Source organism: Rhea pennata, chromosome 2 (assembly GCF_028389875.1).
Source record: "Rhea pennata isolate bPtePen1 chromosome 2, bPtePen1.pri, whole genome shotgun sequence".
Taxonomy (NCBI): domain Eukaryota; kingdom Metazoa; phylum Chordata; class Aves; order Rheiformes; family Rheidae; genus Rhea; species Rhea pennata.
Window position 1 is genome coordinate 153,259,190 of NC_084664.1, and position 22,892 is coordinate 153,282,081.

Below are 22,892 nucleotides of genomic sequence, written 5' to 3' on the forward strand. Positions count from 1 at the left end.
TGAGACATTTATGGAATGAAAACTCCCCAAGCACAATCTAATTTGCAGAGAATGATAAATATATAATTATAAATATTTGTTAAGAATTTTTATATTCTTAAGAGAGAAGTGACATATGAAGCAGAGTATTTTTTTAATCTTTCCTTTCCTCCCAACATCTTCCTCTATTTCAGTGTTGGGGACACACATTCCTATTTCTTCCTGATAGGTGCCTTTACAAATGTCTTTCAGTTGCATACTGTGACATTCCCTAGTTACTGGATAAGGTGAGTTCACCTTAGCAAAAATAACAGAAGCACTTTTGCACAAGCTGGTGAAAGGACTTTTTTTTTTTTTTTTTTCCTTTCTGTAGAAAGTACCTGGCTTTCCTAGCATTGCTATTTTTTTTCTTTAGAGATATATTCTTTTTTTTCTTGGAGGGCTCTGGGAAATTTTATGTTAATTTCTTTTGTTCACAGATTTTTACAACCCCGTTCTGTCTATAACCTTCCTGAGTAAACCTCAGACAAATATTTTGCTTGATTTTAGTCAGTGCTCCCTTTCAGCTCTCTGCTCTATCTCTTATGAAAAGTTTCTGGCTCATCTATAATGATGTCTAAGTTTCCCAAACACTGTGTCAAAATAACTCCAGATCATTTTTTACTGTCCTTATTATGTTGAGTTATAATTTTATGATTATTCAGGAGCTGTTATTAAAGCAACTGTGTTATCACTGCAACATAGGTCAAGATAAGATTTGGGACTGGGAATCTTACAGATGTCCCAAGTAAGCTATCCTGACTTTTAATTCAGAACTCTAAGCTTGCACAGTGGCTGTGTCTACAGTGATAGTGACACTGGCCTAAATCTGCTGACCATACTTACAGCAAGTACCATACACACTGTTTGCACTACAAATACTGCACAAGCAACTTCAGTTGATCCCAGCATCTGACCAGCCCAGCCTGGGAAGTTCTGCTGAACTGCACAGTTTGCTCTTAAATCCTCCCACCAGGTTTGTCCGTGCTCGAAAACTATAAGTTGAGCTGTTGCAGTCAGAAAGCACCAACCCTGCCTTTCTGGCTCCTGATTTTCTTCCTTTCTGCACCCTACATCTTGTCACTGTTGCCCACACTTAGAAATATGGCCACAAGAAGATACAAGACCAATTCAGAGAAGGTCTTAGCCCAGTGGAGATCACAGCAATGTGAATGTATAATATATATATGAAGGAAGAGTGTCTTAATAGTTTGATCTGAGTGTGGGCAGTTCTCAAAGTTGACCTGAAATAGGTAGGCAGACCAATAGATTGGCAGACCTACCTTTAAGACAGTCTGCATAGGCTTTCAGGTATTAACATCTCAGAGATGTTTCACTCTCTGTTTAACCTGAGAGATGTTTAATGGCAATATATAATCAGAATATTAGCAATCTTAGAGTTGGAGACACTCAAAAATATCTTGAGTTGACCTCAAGTGTGATGAGCCTAAATACAGTATCCAGTCAAGACACCTGCTCGTAACCACAGCTGTTCTGAGCTTTGTTGTTAAGGCCTCTTTGTAATTGGAAGCAGTTTCAGACTTTTCCCTTGCAAACTATATGGTCATTTTTAGTTCCCCCACTGCCCTGATATTGCCTTTCAGCAACATCAAATCCTATTTTCTTCCTCCTTTTGTCTGACCCTTCAACAAACTTTCATTATCCCTCCCTGCTTCTCCACAAGTGTTGAAAGGCAACTGGGTGGCAAGTAGTTATTGCAGATGCCCATCATGAGGCCCACTGGTTCTGCTAACTATTCCAGCAACCCTTTGATGTTGCTGAAATCTAATTCTTTGTGCAAGGGGGGCTTTGCTCCTCAGAGCACATTATGCAGCCCCAAGAGAACAAGCTCTGATTGTGCTGCCAGTCAAAGTGCAGCAGAGATGCTGCTGGGTCTGATAATGGGAGCTACAAAGGTAGATGAGATCACAGCCCAGGAAGGGGAAGGAGAGAAAGAAAGATAAACCATGTCGGAGTGAAGTGGTGGAGAAGAATGCCAGGCTTAACAGAAGGATGGTGGAAGACAAAAGGAGTTTCCATAGAGGTGGTGGAAAAGAAAAGGAATGGTGTTTTATCAGTTCAATAAAAGGCTGGGATTTTTCCTTGAGTGTTGACGGACCTTCTGTTTTTTGAACTGGTTTGCTGGCTTCTATCCCGAAATCTATGCTGTAAGGCAAAGTACTGCTACAGTGCTTTTGAGGCAGAAGGAACATGTTAAAAATATTGGCTTTTTAAGAATGTCAGATGATTCCAGTGTGGGTGGAAAATTAAAAATTTGTCTCTCTCTCTTTTTTCTCTCTCCTCCCTCCTCCCTCCTACCCTCCCTTTTTAAGAGGAATCAGCTGCATTAAGTTAGCTAAAATCAAACAACTTTCATTCCTGTTTTAGAAGATGTTTCCAGCTGGGAAAAGGCCTTTGAGCAGCAGCAAGTACACTAGCCTATATAGGGACAGAGTGGAATAAGGGATTGTGAAAAGGCTATTGATGATATGGAGGACTTATATTTAGAAAGAAGACAAGATCTGAAATTCCTTTAAAACTGATTTTTAAAAATAAATGTAGTGGACCTTTTATAGCTTTTAACAATGCTGTGTAGCCATTACGTAGTGCATTTTTGTGTAATTGTATGTCATTAACCTGATGTTCTGTGAATACTTATGTTGACTTACAGTTCCACTGAGTTTATCTAACAGTAAAGATATGGCAACATACATGCCATTGCTTAATTAATAGAAACTTGAGTGGTAAAGCCAGGCTTCAGATTTAAACCTCTGCATTTAGGGGGAGCAAGGATTTGAGACTCTATTTCTATCAGCGTTTAACAGGATTGAGAATGTAGCAATGAGCTACAATTGCTCAAAGAGGGAGAGAAAAGCTGAATGCAGGTCCACTTCGATGAAATATGACAAACTTGTTTCATTAAAATGATGAAATGAGACAGAATTTGAAAGATGAGAAGATGAGAAAGTGTTGGAGGGAATAGCAACCTGGAAGAGAAAAACGTGTTCTTCAGAAACCCAGATTTTATTTTAAGTTCTGTCCTCAGCTGATCTGTGATGCTGTAGATATATATCCACATTCCTGTGCCCTTTCATATCCTAAATCCTTGACCTGCCTCTTAGCTGTGAATTGTGCAGAGAACATAGCAGCATTGATAGGGATCTCTAAGAACAAAATACGGTGTAAATGTTAATGGGGTAAGTGCTCAATTGTTTTCCAGTGTTTGCTTTGTATTATATGCCATGTCTCTTTTCCTTCTGTCACAGCATTTCCTTTGTAATATCGTGGTGCTCTTGTTCTTCAGACTCATTTCAGCTTTGTATTTGGCACTGTTAAGGGGATGTGATAATATGAATAATAAAATCTGTAGATATGAAAGGGTAAGCTGCACAAATGCATGTACATTTTCTCTTTTTGCATATTCTCCTTTCTTTATGCTATATTCTTCAGACTGATCAAATATTGTAACAGAATTTGTTGAATTGCATAAAAAGAAGAGATATTCATAAAATGTATGGAATGTTATTGCTTAATCATATCCACTCAATTTTAAAACTATATTTGAATTAGGTTATGAATTTTGGCATTGAATTTTCTAGCATTTGCCAAATGACTAATCAGGTCAAAATCTCTTTATTGCAACTAATTTTGTGCTGGAATGATCTGTAAAGCCATGGAAGAATTGGTTTATGACATAAATATATGCATCTGCATTTGCATATGAGCATTTCATTTGTACCATCTGGCACCTCCTTCAGTGTGAAGTTAACTCTACCTATTTCTTAAAACATTGACCTACGTTTACCACGGCCCTCTTCAACATTAAATGGATTTGCAATTGAACTGCTTGAGGCCCCAGGGTCCTTTAAAAAAAGCACTATCCAACTTCTTTGAAACAGCTCTTTAGGGTCTTTACTACTTATCTATTACCTTCCAAAATGGTTTATTTTTTGTGAGGTTATTGCCAGACATTTTTGTTTTGAACAGTGAAATAGTGGCTTAGAAATGACAAGACCATCTGAAAAAGAAAAACAACAAATGAAGGCATATATGTAAGAAAGCCACTAGTCTTGATAGTCCCTCTTTAAAGTTTTACTGCAGTACTTTCAGTATGGTGCTTTAGTTTATATCTGCACCGTGTCTGCTCTGACAAGTCAGCTCTTATAAGAGATGTTCAGCCAAATTTGAGATTAGCATCCAATCACTTAATCCTGTGAACAGCAGTAAATGTTACCTATTAACCACAGATGAATTAGTGGCACTGTTGAACTACTGTGAACTGGGATTTCTTGGAGATACACAGTTGCACAGGAATGGCTCCACTGATGAACACACTTTCTTATGGCACTTTTCAGCCAAGCACAACTGTTTTCATTGCTTGGGCTTGGCTTGACAAGCTATTACATCTCCAAGCAGATCTCCTCCTGCTTTTGATATGCCAAAACCTGGAAAAAAAAATGTTGTTCATAGAACAATGACAGCATGATATGTGATTGCATAGTTCTCAGAAGTGATATAAGGCAGGTGGTTGCCCTCGTTCGTATTTCCAGCAATATCTACAAACAGAGAGGGCTGAGTGCCCCGAAGACTGAAAAATTATTACCTCATGACAGATTCTAGCCTTGGATGGTGATAGAGTGGTTATTTGACCGCAGTGTAAAAGGAGTAAATAAATTGTGCATTACTTCAACATGGATTAGGTTTTGTTCTACACTCAGGTATTGTTCTTTCTGCCTCTTTCACTGTTAGACTGAAAATCTTCTCAAATATAGTTACTTCCATGCATACAGGATGAAAACCATCTTTACCAGTTTTGACCATTTAACCATAATCATAAAAGATCCTGCAATACCTATTGCCAGTATGAGACTGCCTGCTGCCATGCCCTAGTCAGAATCCATCAGGGCTAATTATCTTCTCCGTGCCCCAAATTGTCCATAAAGGTTCTGAAGAAAAGTTCTTCTGTGTTTCTCCTAAAATCTTTAGGATCTTTATTCTGACAGCACTGCTTTCATATTCCAATCAAAATGCTCTTTAATTATGTGTGAGTTATTTCCCACATATGCAGCTGTTAAGAAAGTACTTAGAAGCCTTATGGGAGGAAGAGCGCATCATCTTGCACATACAAACAGGACTCCAAAGTGATCACAAAACAAAGACAATAGGCAACTAGTTGATTGTTACATACTGTGTCAATCAGGTTAATATAAGTTCGGTCAGAATCATTGCTTGTTGTGCGTATTGTCACTCTGTCTGACTCTTGTTGTAGCAGGCAGTATGCAAGAACAGAATAAACTCTGCTCTGATCTCTATGTCCATAATAGCTAAAAAAGCCCTTCACTGGCAGACAGACTAAAAAGGGGTTTTTGGATTTGGCCTTTTCTTCTTTTCTTTTGTAACAATAATGAGCTATCATCTATTGGCCCAAATATTGTCCATATTCATAGATAAAGGGGAAACTTGTAGACCAAGAATGAAAACTGTAAGATGTGTTTCTGACTTTCCTGCAGTAGCAGACAGAAAGCTCTTTCTTTCTTCTGGGTGAAAAATTGGTGTTGTGCACTAGAAGCCAGAGCGAAATCCTGCTCTTGCACAGACTTTATACCATGAAAAAGGCTTACCCAGACAACAGGTCTGCTGCCATCAGCTGGACCATTCACAAAGCACTGGATCCCTGTTTCACATCAAACTATGCCTCCCCAACCATCTACTATTACTTCCACTGTAGCTTCTGGGCAGAAAATAAGATCAATAGGAGGGATCAATGAGGGAACAGAACGCTCTGAATTATTACATGACTTTCTTCTGAGTAGGAAATACAGTCACTGTGAAAAAATTATCTCCAGCTTCTCTTTCTCAAAACATTTTCCAATTTTTTGGTGTGCAAAAGCATACGGAGAAAAACTAGTAATGAAACAACATCTATTGATGAAGAAACCATAAAAATGTCAAATTCTCACATAGGTCTTTCCCTTCTGATTTTCAAGGGTTCATTCTGCTTTCAGCTTCTAGAAATAGGATTTTTACTGGTGTAATAGCATGTTTTGATCTTCTCACTTCTCATGTGCAAAACCAGAACTCCAGGTCTTTCATTCCTTCCTTTCTCCTGCATGCCTCCCTCCAAATGACAATCACAATAGGTTTAGTTCAGGCTTTCTATTTCTCTCCTTAAGCAAATGGGCCACAAACTTCCACCCTGAGATTCTAGGGTCATTAGCTGAGTCTGGGAAAGTAGTGTTTTGGTAAAAATAGCTTTCACTGACAGCATCATTTTTATTAGCAACATTGCCTTTGTTTAGGATCATTGTTAGTCTTTTGAAGATTTGTGGCTCACTTAAGCACTGCATTGCAATGCTTTTTGACCATGATTCAGAAGTTATTTGAGGACATGCCTAAGGCTCTGTGACCACACAGATTTCATATGAACAGGCTCGTCAGTAATGTTTATTCATATGAATACATAAATGCAGGTCTAATTAGGTCTTTGCTGAAGATTGCAGCTGAAGGTGTGTTTCAAACTAATGAAACTTGAATAACATTGGCCGGCCAGTCTTAGCTATGTCTTTTCATGTTATTTTTCTCTTTTTACTAAAGGTTAAGCTAGTATATGAAGACTGATTGAAAATATACAGCAGCCAAATGTGGAAAATTACCTACCTGGAAAGATAAATTGGTATATTTTCACTAAATTTTGATTCTTCGTTATGTGATGTGTAATATTGACTCTGAAGATGAAATACTATAGCCTGAACCGAGTCATTTAAAGGAGAAACATATGTCCAGTAATCATTCAGACATTCAGGCATCTCATTAAACTGCAGCAATTTTTTGGGGGGGTCATAATTCAGCAGAAAATTCTATTTGCAGTAGAAAATTAATTTTCCTAATTATGACCTGCTACAGACATTATAGTGATTTGTTATCAACATAAATTTTCAAGAGGTGTTACATTGTGCAAAATTATGTAACATGTAGTCATACTTTATAGAAAATACAGAAGTTTCTCTTATCCTTTACCACAGTGTCCCTCAAAGAGACTTTCATTTGTTTGATATATAGTGGCAGAGAGAAGAGACTCACTTTTGTTATTTTAATTTCAGGTACATTTATTCTGGTCTATTAACACTTTAATGAAATGCTTATGCTTTTTTAAAATTATTTATGCCTCGCCAGATCCTGATCACATTCAGTTGTAATGAAGCGAGCACCTATTTAAGGATTTTAACTCTGCCCTTTTTTTTCTGAAGAATATTCCAATTGCTGGTAGATAATCTGTTAATAAAGTTTGGTCTAAAAGTAATTAACAACCAAAGAAATTGCCATTTGATAGGTTTATTCCTAAGAAAAGCATATATGCCACAAATCCAGCAAAACATTTGAGTAGGTATTTAATTAGAGAGATAGATAGCCAAAGAATGTGGTGGAATCCTTTTTAGTGAAGGTATTTAAATTTGATGGCTGAATAATCATCCCACAATGATGACATGGATGTAGCTGATCTTGGCTACAGGCAGGGAGCTGAACTAGATGATTATTTTGTCAATTTTATATTCTTTATAAACCAATTTCCTGTAATTTCAGTAAATAAACTCCCCGAAAAAAGAAAGGACTAGTCAGGGTCTCGGAGAATTTGGGCTAAGCCTGGCTGAGGAAAGCAAACTGAAAAGCTTTCCTACCATATAGACGAGCGTTGTTTGATGTGATGCATCTAGAGTTAGATATGACCTCAAAAGAAGGAAAGGTCTGAAAATAATAATCAAAGGAGTGAGATCAAAGGATGTTATGAATTTTCTCGCATTCAGTTTATATTAACCAAAAAAGGGAGAGGGAGTATGTTTTAACCTTACCCTGCAGATGAGCCAGGATAGACAGAGTATTCATTTGTGTACTAAAGACTGAAAAACGGTGAGTCCTGAATAACTGGATGACGTGAGGAAGAGTGAGTGACTAGTGGCTGTAAAAGGGCTCTAAATTACATAGATTCTGTTTTAACTGCTGAATAACAGGAATCCCAGCAGTTTTAATAAGAATTGATTCTTGTTTGTTGTATTATCCAGACATAAGAGTAAGAAATAGTCCCTGAGCCAAGTAACCATCTGCAAAATAGTGTGCATGACAATGGAATATTCATGGATCATGATAACATACAATTTTGTTTGCTAATTTTTTATACTGAAAGCAGTAAAGCTATTTAAAAACAGAAGTCACAGTTGATGAGTTTCAATCCTTAATTCACTTTCTTTTAATTAAAAGCTCAATAGACAAAAGCCTACAGTACGTTTATCTTCTGGACTAATGGAGCACAACATTTCATTTGTTAGAAGTAACTCAGAGGACTGCAAAATAACAATAATAATTAAAATTTAAAAAGTTAAGAAATTAAACAAGTTTACTTGAAGATATTTGGCATTCAGATCAATCCAAAATTGTGAAACATTTGGTATAAAATCCACAGATCTTGAATCAAATCCCTAATCATTGCTCAAATCTAGCATCAATTCTAGCTTGCAACTCCTTTTGCATTGACTGCACTGATGATGAGAAGCAATGTGGTGTAAATCAATATGTCTCCTCCACCATGCAAGAATATCAACCCAAATCTGCACAGCCTTGAGTTAGTGAAGACATGGGCCAGTGAGGAATTTTTAATTTTCCTGTTTGAGAATGCTTTAGTCTGTTACTATTGTTTTTGCTGTTACATAGGCTTGAAGGCAAGGTTAATGGTCTTGTCCTGATAAAGGCTCGTTTCTGCCCCAACTGATTTTGTTTTGTCTTCTGTTCTGTGGTTCTACTCTAGCTAGAATGATTTTTTTTCTTTTTGCTATGCAAAATTTATATTTTTATGTAAACATTTAAACTAGAAGTATTGAAATTCACTTTGATAACTCCAGCAGACTTCCCATGTAATAACAAAGGTTTGATAAACTGTATTTTCAAACCTCTCCAAGTTCCTCTGTCTCACTACTATATGCATATTAGTAAGAAGCCCTATCATAGAGAGGGACCCAAATACTGGGTAAAACCTGGTTTTATTTTATTCATTGCAAAGTTACCACCAAATACCACGGTGTCAGTGTATTTTGCTAGTCTTTCAGAATATTTTTTCTTCTGGGCTGGGAAGTAATTGGTAGGTTGGCAGAACTGAAGATGACTCACAAGAACCAAGGATTGTTTTCATTTTGTCTTTTTCTCCTCAACATAACCCTTTTCATAAACCTGCTTGTGGAGAGCACTTCCCTATTTGCTTAGTCAGTGCTCAACATACACAGCATACATCCTGCATTATAGTTAATAAAGAGAATGCCTGTGACATTTCATCTACTTATTTTGATGTCTGTGATGTAAAACTCACTGATGACATCTAAGATGTCTTATAGAGATAAAAGTGATACAGTTGCTCATATTTTAAAGAAAAATTTTGCTATTTTCAATTTAAATATTTACAATGAGTGCATTCATCAGGATAGCTGCTTTCTATAGAAAGCACAGCTGGAACTATGTGCTTGCACACTGAGCAATTTATTTTACATTTTACAGACAGTAATTTGGGAATGGAATGATAATTTCAGTCTTACTTTTTAAGGGAGAAGATTATAGGACAGATGGTGTCCTATACAGGATTGTATACAGCTTGACCAGGATTACAGAGCTAGTGAGCAGATCATGCAGGCAAAGATGCCGTTTTGGGATTTCAGGCTGAAAGGAAGGGGATTTTATCCCTTAAGTTTCCTTGAAAGCAAGATACTCAAGATCCCTTGACATTTTTCCTCAAAGAATAAAGTTAAATCCTTGTTTCAGACTGTATCTTCCAATGTTAACTACTCAGATCAGAAAGGAGGAGGGGATTAATCACTTCAGATTTGCCACTAATCAGAAAAATACTTCTGTGCTTTAAATGAATAGAGCCTCCTCATCAAACTATATCTACTCCTGCAGATCTTGGACTATTCCAAGGGGATAGATGTCTGTCCACTACTTCCTTCTGCTAACCTGAGCTAATAACCCTGATGAAACATGCTGCCTCAGAAGCTTTGTGAGGCTTCCTGCAAACTCTCTAGGTGTTACAGAAAAATTATGATAGCTCATCCAACTCTCTCACAAATAGTCCATGCTCTGTAACCAAATGGACACAGTTCAGGTATAAATCTTGGACAGTTCAGAAGAACCTACAAACTGAAGAACAGAAGTGTGGGAGATAAGGTCTAATGTGGTGGCTTCTCCAATCCAGTCCAGCCTAAAGACATGGGTAGGTACCAAGACATCCTCAGTTTAAATACGCAGCTCCATGGATGAGTGTTGAGAGCAGGACCTTCATTTCCTTAGCTAGAAAGTGATATTCTAAGAAGGAAGAGTCTGCTGAATAGGTGCAAGAAGCATGATGAATAAACAGGAGGAACTGGGAGCCTTAATCGTAATTTACTGAACTGAATTGGCACACCAGAGAGCTGGAGAAGGCAACCACAAATAACTGGAAGCATAACAGAGCATCTGCAGATGGCTAGTGCCTTTTTCTGTAGTAGAATTGCCATTTCCAACATATTGCAACCTTAAAATTTCTCCCTAACCAACTTGTATCCTTCACCCAGCCATGTGCTCTAGGAGAGGCTTGGAAACAGGGAATACCTCCCAGGCATCTTTGAGAAAGACTGTTATACAATACTTCATAGCCCAAATTCCTAGTACTTTAGCATGTAAAGGAAAAACACTATACCTTGGGGTGGTCAAACGAGTGGAGAAAAGGAAGAGAAAGGTGCTGGCATTTTCCCAAGGCCCATTCAAATAAGAAGCCACTCATAGCAATCTGTTTTACATATTCATGATATTCACTCCTTCAGAAAGAATTTTGTGCCTTCCTCTCTTTTTTGAAATAAAATATATATCAGTGTTGACATTTAAATTATCTTCATTAGAATTCAGAATAAAAAGGTTCCTGAGACGAAGGGATGCTACTCAGACTTCTCAGAGTGTTTTTCATCCTGAGCAAGCCACAGAAGCTGCACCTGATTTGTATTTAGAAAATAACATTTCATACCACAAATAGTGGGGAGTAGTACTCAAATTTTCAAACAGAGACTCTTACATACTCAAATCCCAAAATAGAGGCTAAACATTTAAAGTTTGTACTGCTCTTGCCAATTCCTATTAAATTAGAGGACATTTCTGAAAATACGCGTTTTGCAACACGTAGATCCTAGAGTACAAAATAATGATGGAGAAAAACATTGCATTGTTTTCCCAGTTCGATACAGCCTAGTTTTAGTAAGCCCATCAGCTGTGAGTCAGCTCATGTCTTTAAAAGTATTGGAGTGGTACAGAAGATGACAGGCTTCACAGGCTTCCGTGAAGGCCATGCAAGAAAATCTGCCTGTCTTGACTGCTTATGGGTTAACTTCCCATGCTAGCCTAGTAATGCTGCTGCCCTTGCAAATGCAACATCAGGCTGGAATTTAGATTAAAAAAAAAAAAAAAAAAGAACTTGTATGAACTTGATATAATTAATATTAGTCTGTAGCAATCTGGAACAGATAGAAGAATAACGCTAATAGAGAAGTCAGATTTCTTTAAGATAACTAATAAAAACATGCACTGAAGTCACATGTTCTTATCCGTCTCACTCTCACTGCTGAAAAGGGTTGATTCTTAGCCAAACTTTAGTGGTATCTTAGTAAGGGCAATTTTAACTATTTTTTTCTTTCTATAGCCAAGCAAATTGCGACTGTTTCTACCTTCACTCTTTATCTCCAGTATTGAGTTGACAAGTGAGATAGAAATCATATATGATTTAAATATCTATCTCTAGGTGCCTTATTTCTGTATCTTATTGATAAAATTGCTTTTTGTGAGGGAAATCAGTAATTTCTCCATTTTAGTTCTTTATCAACAATGAAAGCTTCCTTTCAGTTTGCTTGTGTGACAACTTAGTTTGTAGGACAAACTTATGTAGCACACTTATTAGTCTGGTAGATTAGTAAGTTTATAAATCTCTAGATGACATGAAGTCCAGGACTCATCCTGGGAACAATTTTCTGAATGTTTCAGCTTCACAGACCTCACTAAGTTGTCAGAAGATCTGATTATTCACATTAAACAAATATAATCAGTTATCATTCTCCTTGCTGACAATAATGCTGTCTATCTTTAATATCTTATATATCAGCTTTACAAAGTTTTTCAAAAAACAGTCTTTGTTTTGGACCTCAAAAGGAACAGCTTTTAGTGAACTGGTTTCCATAGCTGCCAAGTATGTGAATCGTGATTGTTCTAAAACTTTTATTCTGTTTAGAGTTTGGCCTAGACTAGGATTGGGGATGAATCTGCTGTTTTATTAATGTGTCATGTATCTAGGCCTTCCTCAATATTTGATTGTAGTTCAGCCAGAAATTAAAAGTTCTGTAGAGTCATACAGGCTCATTTAAAGGGAATATATTGAACTTAAATACAGGTCTGTAAATTTTTACCTTATAGTTTTTATTTTGTTTTGCTGAAGTCACCATTGTATTTTTATGTAACTCCAAAGCACATTCTTTCAAATCTGGTGTTCATATATTTTTAATTTGCTTGCACAATAGCAAGATAAAATATTGAATGGTTGTCGTTTGTTACATAAGCCCTTCTTGTAGTGTGATTTTTCCCACTGATAAATTATCCATTGTAAGAGCAAGAACAAAGCAAAACCATAAAACAGTTATTCAACTCATTATTGACCTAAACAAAATCTCATTCAAGGCACTGGAAAGATTTCCAGGAATTTGGCATATATTAGGAAAGGTCCTAAGGACCTCTTTTACCTCCTTTTAACAACTCTTTTATCTTTATGATAACTGCAGAAAACTTATTTGTGCTAATGTTTAAAATGTAAAGGAAAAGAGAGGGGGCAGAGAGAGAGAGATTAAGATAAAAAAATTCCATTTGCAACTTCAAAGCTGTCATTAATGTCCTACTCTGTCGATTCAATTTTATACATAAAACTTTTCACTCAGCTCACTCAATGCAATTGTACCTCACAGCAGGATCTCCCTATAGAAAAATGGTTGGAAACATTCAGCTCTACATTGGAAAGACTCATAGGAAAATAGTGTCTCCAAGTACGCTACAGTCATTAGGTGGGAAGACCATAGCTACAGGTTGAATACAAGACTGTGTCAGGAAGAGATGCCAAAAGATCGACTGTTTAGTGCCATAGGAGCATCTAAAATTAAAGTCAGAAAAAGTTTCAGGAGCACACAAATTTTTCTCTCTGGCTGTGTCAGCTGTTTGGAAAAAGGCAAAACTGAGATAAAGGTTCAAGAATGGAAATGTAGTTTATTTAGAAGGGATATATTTATCATGAGGCTGTCTTCTCTGGGGTGAGAACATCTTGGCACCAATGGCCTAGTTGTGTAGCTCAGAGTGTTTCCACTCTTACTTGTACTGAACAGTCTTGTGACCAGTGAATTTGATCAACAAATGTACATTGCTATCTGTTTGGATATTGCAGATGTGAAATCTGTCCCTAGGCAGAAAGAGTGAGTACCAAGTCTTGTGGATCTCATCCCCACTGCCTCCCTGCATTAGATCACCCAGCAGTTAAGGCAGGCAAAACAGTCCCAAGGTCCCAAGAATCCCTCCAAGGACTAATTCACTAAACAGATGTTTCAGGTTTCCCTTTGCATGGAGGGTATAATAAAACTTCCAAAGATTGTACAAAACCTTTAGGTTTATACTGAACAATTTGAGTTTGCAGTAGAGCAGCTTTTGCTTTCCAGTCTGGCCCAGTCCTTAGTGTCATAGACAACATGACAGATACCATAGAATGGGCATATGAACTGCTGTGGGCCTCTTTGATCAGAGGAAATACCTAGTGATCATAGCAACTGCTATTTGTTTTTATGGGGTTTTGACTGAAGCAAGGAATGTTTACTCAGCTCAGTGAGGAAGGCTTGAATAATCACCATGAGATTTAATTTCTGTGTGCATGGAAGCATAGCATGCAATGTCTGTTCTAAAAAGTGCCTTTCAGAACAAAGCCTCACTTATCTGGGTTCTTTAAAGTTAATAACACAAAACCCCAAAATAGAAGGCTTTGTTTCTCCACTTTTGAAAACTTCTCAGGGTGACATAAAAGAAGTATTTTTCTGATGCTTCTAATTTTTATTACATTAAAAATGTGGTATCACAGGCGTTCTTTAAAACCAGATTTTTTTTTTTTTTTTTTTTTTTTTTTAATCAAGAGGAGCGGTATGATAGTGTTGGAACCATGAATTCAAAATCTATCTATCTATATATATATAAAGGTTTTTTTTTCTATCTTCTTAGCTTGCTAGCTTGCTCCACTTGAGAGGTAAAATGTATTAGTTGACTATGATTGGGCATCATCATGACTCGATATCTGTTCTGGATGGCGCATCTAGCCCAGGAGAAGCACATGCCCTCAGCTATAGAGTTTACTTACCTCTCTAGTTAGCTTCCATTTACAGTATGGTGTACTCTCATGTCTGTGAGTATGCTCTTTAGTCTGCCACACCGTGCTGTAGAAGGCCCTCCATGCCTGCCCCTGACGAGAGAACAGCATTGCCAGTGCTGGTTCCAGCTTTCCATCTTATGACCACCGTATGGACTGTCTATGAAATAACCATGCTGCGTAGGCTGTCTCTGTCCCCTTTCCTGACAGAAGCCAAAGATGAAAAAGTCTACAGACTTCCAGTATCAACAAATCTGAACTGGCAGAGTTAGGCCATCAACTTGTATCATGGGACAGTGGCAGGTTTTTTTCTATTTGGAAAATGTGCTAGATTTAAAGTTTCATTTAAATTTCATCTGATTATAACTTTAACCTTGAATGAAAGTGGTAAACTGGTGAGTTTCATGTTACAGCTGGCAAAGGCTATGAACTTTATCAAGGTCCATCATGGAGACTCAATTAATAAGCTGGTTAAGCCATGACACTCAATTGTAGAATTGTCTTATTAGTATTTTGTGTTTGGTTTAAGAAGAAAGGTTTGGGTGTCTGGTTGGAATAAACCAACTTCTCAGAAAAATACTAGACAACATCTGGGAGGCTTAAGTCACAGGAAATGTTTTGAGAAAGTTTAAACTACTCAAGCTTTGCAGCTTGACTATACAAAAAACTTCTCTACTTGAAATCCAGTATGTGTATATTTCTACAGTTTCTCTAACTTCAAACAGACTCCGTATGGTTGAAAGGACCTGAGCCATGGATATAACTGTGCAATTGAAACTAAAGTCTGTAGACAGTATTTCACTACTCATAGCAGTTGTGTGTAGTATCTCCAGTTACTTACATTTTAAGTAAGTTAATCCCTGCAATCAGTAAGTGGGAGTTAGCATCAGAAGTATGTGATTAATTAACCATAAAATAATATTGAGAATTCTTTTTTTTTGTTGTTTTTTTTTTGTTTCTTTAGAGTTTATCAGCAAGCCTTGCATTCATTTTTACTTGAAATGCTAGAAAGACTGATGATGTATATGAAAACATGTCGATATTCTAGCTGGATAAATTCCTGGCCTGCTCCCAGGTGTACATGCTTATCAAGGCACAAAAACCCCGTGTGTGTATCGTCCTTGTTACTCACGCATGAGAGCACCCTGAATTTCCTGATCTAAGTGGCTGGCACTGAATACTGTGGAAACCTCAGGGCCTTTCAAGGCAGATGGATCGTGTTCAGTTTTCAAGAATACTTCACGTCCTGTAGCTGTCCCATGCTTCTCTCGTCTTCATGAATGCAAGGCTCATTGGGAACACATGTCTTCGACCGAGCTGCCTCACACAGAAGTTGTAACCATTGCTGCGTGTTCTGTGGGTGCATCATACTCCCAAAGACCCTCAGCCTCTCCGCTGAACTTACTGCAGAGAAATTCTGCCTGCTGTCATCGTTTTTACTGAGAACTATATTCTAGGGTTAAGGAGCTAAAGAGATGAAATACCATGGGCTCTCGGATTCATATTGTGTCCTAGTCAGTAAGAGAAGTTAAATGTGATCCACCTCAGATGCTTTTATCTTCTTTTCCCAGTTCCTTCCCAGTACTGGCTTGGTCCAACCCACCTTCTTATCAAATGGTTTCCTGAGAGAAAAATGTCCAATGTCACTTGTGGGATTACATTATCTTCCAGACTAGGTGCTAGATATAGGTAGCATCTGTCTGATCACAGAATCACAGAATCTGAAGTTGGGTGGAACCTCTAGAGCTGTAGTTCAATCCCCCTTCTCAAAGCAGGGTCAACTAGAGCAGGCTGTCCAGGGCCATGAATGATGTTTTTTACAGGAAAATAAGATAAAGAACACTCTTCCTTGGACAGTCCTTCAGTATGGATGGGAAAAGGCAGAGAGAAATAAATTGCTTCTGACTTCCCTCAACTTCTGGTCTGCCAGAGTCTATCCAGAGTATATGACTCCTAACTTCTGCCTGTATATATCCTTTCCTTTCTCTGCAACATCCCAACCAATTTGGATATTAACATGCACTCTGGGCATGAGTTTGCTGGAGCTTGTCTCCTGCAGCTCTTTACTGGTTCCTTTTGATGTCCTCCTGAAGGCAGTGAAGAGTAGCAGTATAGGCCTTGAGCTTTACAGGGGGTATGTGTAGATGTTCGACCCATTAAAAGCTTATTAGTGACCTCTCCACTGTTCACCTTCTGTAGCTCCTCACAGACTTGGCATATAATGTCACATTGCATCTGAGGGCAATCTGCTGTCCCTTGTTTTGCAGTGTTACCAACACTGCTCATGCATGCATTTATGCAAGCCCAGCCCATACCAGTGTCTTTACACAGCTAGAATGATGTGTAAAACCATGCAAATAGGCGAGGGCTCTTGTGCCTTCTGAGCCTCAGGTCACAGTGTTCTGTACACATATAATCTCCTCAAAGAAACATGCTAGCAAGGAAGGTACTTTGTAGCTCACAAGAGATGACTTTTGGAATGTGACACCAAGACTGGGCCTACGGGCATTGTAGTGGTGTGCAAAACTACATAACTTTTAGGGAAATTCTTGGAGGACCATGTGAGTGGGAATAGGTCATCTTGTCATAAGCCCTATTGTTATTGCAGGTAAAAATGCCCATTTAGACTGCATCTAGGAATCTTCTGTCAAGGAACTACTTAGTACATCCAGTTGTTTTCTGATATGTGTATATATGCATATATATGTATATACACATACATATGTACGAGAGCTGGGCCTCTTCAGCCTGGGGAAGAGAAGACTGAGGGGGGATCTGATCAGTGTGTACGAGTACCTGAAGGGAGGGAGTTGTCCCGTGTGACAGGACAAGAGGCAATGGGCAGAAATCGAAGCACAGGAAGTTCCACCTGACCATGAGGGGGAATTTCCTCACTGTGAGAGTGACGGAGCCCTGGCACAGGTTGCCCAGAGAGGTTGTGGAGCCTCCTTCTCTGGAGATCTTCAAGGCCCGCCTGGATGCAACCCTGTCTAACATGCTCTAGGTGACCCTGCTTGAGCAGGGAGGCTGGACTAGATGATCTCCAGAGGTTCCTTCCAACCTTACTGATTCTATGATTCTATATTTATATTTATATATACATATATATAAACTTATGATAGTGGAACTGAGGTGCTGATGCAAAATGGAAGGTTTCAAACATTACTTTATAGATGTACTCTACAAAACTCACTTTCCCCCTTGCTTCTCTCCTAATTGCTTGCAGAGCCTCCCATGCCAAGACAACAGAAATATCAGTACAGAGTATTATCTATTTTGATCAACAAAAGTAAGTGGACTTCTAAGTAAAAGAATTGGTAATGTAGTAAAATGAGATGGACAGTAAATGACAATACTATTTCTCAAATCATATATCTCAGTTTTCTCTATGAGATCACTGCTCCCTGTGAATGAAATAAGCTAAGCAGTGGACTAAAAATATGGTGTTTGATAAAAAAATAAATAAACTCCCATTTTCAAATGCTTGCCCATGCGGGTGTTTTTATAGTGTGATATAGATATGCCAGCTTGGTCTATAGTATAGCTACACTAAAGAAACTTAATATAGAAAGAAAAGTACAAACTGGTTTCCCACTGCTGAACTGGTCTTTTTTGAGTTTAATTTACATATGTTGCTTTAAAGTAAAAAATAGAATTGCATATTAGCTTTGGATTACTTCTGACTCTATTTTTTCTTAACTGTTAAAGGATTTAACAGTAAAAATCCCCTCTGAGGAACTCAAGACTTTCACAATAAATGCTTACAGTTGGCTGACACCAATTCTTCTTAATACCAGTAGGCAAAGAAAGTAATCTACTTTATTTCATGCTATCTGCTTTCCATTGTGGCTTGCTTTTAGGGCTCATGTTCCTTTCACAGAGCCATTAACTGTAACTAGCATGCCATTCATCGTGTATAACTATATCTGCCAAAGTGATTGGGTGACATATCAAAATGATATATACAAATGATGACAACCACCTTGATGTAAAGAAAAAAATTCTAATTCCTTAGGAGAGAGGTACAGTTAACATTATAGCCCTTGTTTTGGGGCCCTGAAGGGCCCAGGAACCCTTACAGTCCCCAAAGGGGAAAGTTAAGGAAAAATTTAAAATATAGCTAGTGGGATACTTTAGTCTATCTGGTCTGTTATATACATTCCAAATTAATCACAAGGTGTCGAAGTACTACTTTTTCCAAAGCTGCCTGTTGTTTTCTTGCTTTGGTGATCCACTACGGTCAGTGAAAGAAGTGGTAAGTTCTTGAGAACCTTCAGACCTTTTTAGTACAGAAATATGAGGACCCTGAGACTCTGAGAGTTCAGAGGATAACTAAGGAGGAGAGATAGTGTATAATCTTGTAACTGGAAACAAAAATTGTCATTTCCTCAGAGTTTAAACACACTTTCATGCCATAGCCTTCCTATCTTTTATCCAGAGCTATTGAAAATACATTCTCTCAGCCTGCCATCTCAGTCATGATGGCTTTTCATCTCACCTTTCCTCACTACACAGCAGACGTCTATTGTTCATTCTGTTCTCTTGTTTCACTGCCTTCTTTTACCTCTTTACCAGCTCTTCTCCTTTTTCCTCCTAATTTGCTCTTTTGACTTTTCATGTAGCCTTGAACTGTTTCTGATCTCAAGTGTCTCTGTCTTGCTTTTGTTTGATTCACTAATGACTTCTCTCTGGCATGCCTGATTTTGTTTTTTTTTTTTTTTTTTTTTTTTTTGCCACACTTGTTCCTATGTGTCAAATCACTACCCTTCTCATCTTGTATTTCTTAATGTACTCCTCTAAACAAATACTTATCCCATAACTCACAAGTTTTAAGGAGGCTCATGAGTAAAAATCCTGTCATTGACTTTTGTGTCACTGATAAATTACCAAGGGAAAAACAATAATGCCACCGGTGTTGTTTTTACAATAATAAGATCACTGGTACAGAGATGATATCCTCTTCAGTATCTTTTATCATCCCAGCCATTCCAACAGCAATTAAAAATGACATGTTTTGTTTCTTTATACATCTGGAAGAAGTTTTCCTTCCTTGCTTCCTATTATCTTTATACAGTGGTCTACTCTATTGTGCTGATGTATCATCTTGGACTGATATAAACTGAAAAATCTGCCCTGTACTTCACCACACAGTGTAGTGGTACCCTATAAGAACTAAAGAGTGTCTGAAGCAACATCACAAGAAAGAGAAGAGTTCACATGACTGCCACCAGGGAAACTGGGCTTGTTGTAGGAGAAGGAGTGAAGCCTGAGGGTAAAACACAGGCATCTGAACACAGGCATCTGAACAGAGGCTCTGTGATATTTAAACTCCAAGTATTTTGATTTTACTGCTTAAAATTTTACACATACCCCCCCCCAACACACACAGGCACACTTAGTTTTCAACTAAAAAGCAGAAAAGAAAAATTCCATAACCAAAAGATTATACTGAAAATTTTGGCCCTCTTGTGGGTACTGAGTTTTGGAAAATCAGACCCAAAGTGCTTATGTTGGTGTTTATTCTAACATGACTAAAATTATTCAAATTGATCAGATATCCACATGTACCATGTATTTGATTTCAGATTAAGTTTCCAGTTTTATCAGCAAGCTGTGGCCCTAAATCATGTTTACATTTATCCAATTGCTCATTTATTAACTGTCCATTTAAAACCACTCTGTACATTTTGAAGTGAAAGCACAGAATAAACATGCTTATGCATATTTGCTTTTCCCATGGCTGTTTCCTTATGTATTCTTTCCTTAACAGCACAGCACTTTTCAGTGGGACAGCCATGGCTATGAAAGGAAGATACAATTCCTTTTTGAGCTCCCATTTAAGCCTTTAAGAAGAAAGTTTCGAAGCATGAGGGATGCTGTACACACTTCTTTCAATGAGTGCTATTAGCCTGTTCTTTAGTGACCATAACAGGTTCTGCCCTGGGTGCTTGCTGGAAACAGCCCACATGCTCAGGTAAGCACCAGAACTGCCCAGGTGGTTGGACTCATCTCTAGTTGTACTGAAATAGGTCATTTCTGTACCAAGGATGCCTGTATCATGGATGTTCTCTGGCCTGCAAAAATGGCGGTGTCTGTTGTCTCTGTTTTTCTTTTTTTCCCCCTCTCTCTCTTTACATTCTGCAGAGTTCTTTCCTCTGTAGAAAAAAACCTAAAGGAAATCTAGTGAGAAACTGTGGGCAAAGTGTCAATATCAGATTTCAAAAGCTACCTGTTACTGTGGCAATAGTTTAATTCTGTAGATGGATAAACAAGTTTTGTGGAAAGCTGATATAAGCTCGAAGCTGGTACACGCAATTCTGCAGTGCTGATTTTGGCTCTCCTTGTTCCCCCTAGAGAACAAGGGGATTAAGGAACATTACAGTGGTAGCTCTGCCTGAGACTTACCTTTCTTGGCATGGACTGAAGGATTTTTCTTGTTATGTATTCTTTTCCTCTAAAAAATGAAAGCACGGTGTTGTTTGAGTCAAAGGTGAAGTGTATTAAAGAAGTGTTTTTAAACTGTTGGATCTGTCTCACCTGCCAGTTTTGGTGAGCTAGAGTGCTCTGAATATCACAAACGTGTATTTTAAATTTTCTTTTGTCAAAAAGAATTGATATGTATTACATTGTAGAGTGGGAGAAACAGCCTGCCACTACAATTGCCTGATACAATTCCCGTTGAGTTAGCAAGGCTTGTTCTGCAGTTCACTAAAAATATGGACAATGTCTTACAGGGAATGCTGTTCACCCTTTAGCAGATGGTGTAGTAATTCCATTTCCTGAGAGCATTACAATACAGTAGAAATATTTAATTCTTCTTAAACTATGAAGAGTTCATTGGATTTTAAATCTGTGAAGTTCACTTCTTGCTTTCCATTGTATGAGGGAAACAGTGTTACATTAGTATAGTATTTGAGTTTTCCTATGGCTTACATGAAAGATTTGTCCTATATAGGACAAAATAGCTAGAACCAGATTAAATAAAGCATCCTCAACAATATTATATTCACTAAAAAGAGAATTTTGAAATGTGAAACTATTGCCTCTCAATTATAGCTGGAACAGAAGATTGGTTTGTTATTCTAGGTACCAAATTATGAGGGCCTCTTCAGGCAATATTCCCAAGGGATCAAATTTGGATGCTGTACAAGTCAACCAAGCTCTACTGAAATCAGTACTCTTGTTTCTCCTTAAGTCAGAACCTAGTTAGCTGAAAATCTGTCCCTATGTATGCAAAGAGTAAATGGGAATGTCCAGATGATTCATTCATCACAATTTGTATAAAAAAATAGTCTGTATCAACTCCTTCTATATGCTGGAAGAATTGCATACTTGTCTCTCAGTAGCTTCACCTTTTGCACCATAACGGAAGGCCTTAAACTTAAAAACAACAGCAACAACCACAAGCAAACCAGTCCACACATTTTCTGGATCATCTTGAAGTACAAGCTAGACAGACTTCCACAACTAAATGCAAAGCCTGCCACAGTTTCAGGTGAAGCTGCTTGTGTGGGAATTATTTTCATGGCTGCTGTCAACAAAACACAAAAGAAGACCTCAAAAACATACTTGGAGCACAACTGAGTACTCAAAAATCCAAGCTGAAAGTACTCATCTCAGAAAAACAGGCTGTGTTTTCTGGATACCTAAGGGATTAAGATACACAATATTCAATTAATCCAAATGGAGGTTGTACCTAACCTCAATAGGTTTCATTTGTTGCAGGAGGATTCAGGACTCTCTACCTTCACAGACCAAATCAGGAGGAAGCACTCACAGTAACTGAATTAGAAATGAGCAAAATATAGATTATTCCCAAAATATACCAGGATACCCTAGTTAGTTCTTTGACAACCATTTTACAACCAAGTTCTTTAAAAGCATAGCTTAAGTTTTCAAATACATCGTGTCTATTTTAGTTGGAAGAACTAATCTTTTGATGGCCAATTAAATCAAGTGGGAAGCAGAGCATGACTTGCAAAGTGAAATAGATATTAGCAGTATCTTTTATAAGCTGTTCTGTAGCATTAATTAAGAAAAGCACTCTAGATTGTTTTCCTTAGGTGGGAAGTGCTCTTTCATTTCTCCTGTGAACCCACCATCCATGAGAGACACAAAAGCTCCGTGTGTAACAAGGCTGACTGCACAGGAGTTTCTTTGTAATTTAAGCACTCAGGAAAACTGTTCCTGAATGTCAATCTAATCTATTGGGTAGACAATAAGAACAGTGTAAAATAGGAAGGAAAGCAAGAAGAACGTTATTATAATAGAATCATGTAAAAGAGAAGGGTTCTGCATTTCTTTGTCAGTTCTTGAGGCCATTGTTTTTCATAAAGTTTCTTGACAAAGATTTTTCACAGTTCCTACCACAGGGAAAATTAGGAATAAGCTGTACATGGTTATGGTAATTACGCCACAAAGAGACAACTTTGTG